Genomic DNA, 1,423 nt, shown 5'->3' with positions numbered 1-1,423 from the left:
GCGACGGATGAAGCAGTGATGACAACCGGGCTGTGAGGAGAGGAGGGATGCAGCCAAGAAAGCAATCAGGGCTCGAGGCAAGGGATGCATCAAGGATAGCAATCATGTTGTGAGGCGAGATTCCAAAGGCTAAACGTGAGAGGCTGCAGGGTCGACTCAGAGAGGTCTATGCATGTGAGAGGCTGAAAGCAAGGTCGACTCGGAGCGGTCTATGCATCGGGCGCGCTTGGGGCGACTACCAGTGCCAACCCCTTATCCCGCGACGCGTCCGACAAAGAGAACGTTCCAAGGCGGCAGAGGAGGTTACCAGCCGAAGGATGCAGTAGCAATAACAGGTATAGTTCCGCGGCGGCCGAGAAGACTCACCGCATAGGAATCGGGATGCGAGGCGAGGGATGCGGCGGGAAGGCCCCGACGGCTAAACGGAAGAGGCTGCAGGGCCGCCTCGGAATGGTCCAAGCATCGGATGCGATTGGGACGACTACCAGTGCCAACCCCTTATCCCGCGATGCGTCCGATACACAGATAGTTCCAAGGCGGCCGAGGAGCCTCACCGCATATCAATCGGGGTGCGAGGCGAGGGATGGGGCGGGAAGGCCCCAACGGCTAGACGGAAGAGGCTTCAGGGCCACCTCGGAATGGTCCAAGCATCGGACGCGCTTGGGGCGACTGCCAGTGCCAACCCCTTATCCCGCGATGCGTCCGATACACAGATGGTTCCAAGGCGGCCGAGGAGCCTCACCGCATAGCAATCGGGGGTGCGAGGCGAGGGATGGGGCGGGAAGGCCCCAACGGCTAGACGGAAGAGGCTTCAGGGCCGCCTAGGAATGGTCCAAGCATCGGACACGCTTGGGGCGACTACCAGTGACAGCCCCCTATCCCGCGATGCGTCCGATACGAAGATGGTTCCAAGGCGGCCGAGGAGCCTCACCGCATAGCAATCGGGGTGCGAGGTGGGGGATGCGGCGAGATGGCCCCAACGGCTAGACGGAAGAGGCCACAGGGCCGCGTCGGAATAGTCCAAGCATCGGACGCGCTTGGGGCGACTACCAGTGACAACCCCTTATCCCGCGATGCGTCCGATACGAAGATAGTTCCAAGGCGGCCGAGGAGCCTCACCGCATAGCAATCGGGGTGCGAGGTGGGGGATGCGGCGAGATGGCCCCAACGGCTAGACGGAAGAGGCTGCAGGGCCGCCTCGGAATAGTCCAAGCATCGGACGCGCTTGGGGCCACTACCAGTGACAACCCCTTATCCCGCAATGCGTCCGATACGAAGATAGTTCCAAGGCGGCCGAAGAGCCTCACCGCATAGCAATCGGGGTGCGAGGTGGGGGATGCGGCGAGATGGCCCCAACGGCTAGACGGAAGAGGCCACAGGGCCGCCTCGGAATAGTCCAAGCATCGGACGCGCTTGGGGCGAC

The sequence above is a fragment of the Cryptomeria japonica genome, unplaced genomic scaffold (assembly GCF_030272615.1).
Source record: "Cryptomeria japonica unplaced genomic scaffold, Sugi_1.0 HiC_scaffold_52, whole genome shotgun sequence".
Taxonomy (NCBI): Eukaryota; Viridiplantae; Streptophyta; class Pinopsida; order Cupressales; family Cupressaceae; genus Cryptomeria; species Cryptomeria japonica.
This window is presented reverse-complemented; position numbering follows the sequence as displayed.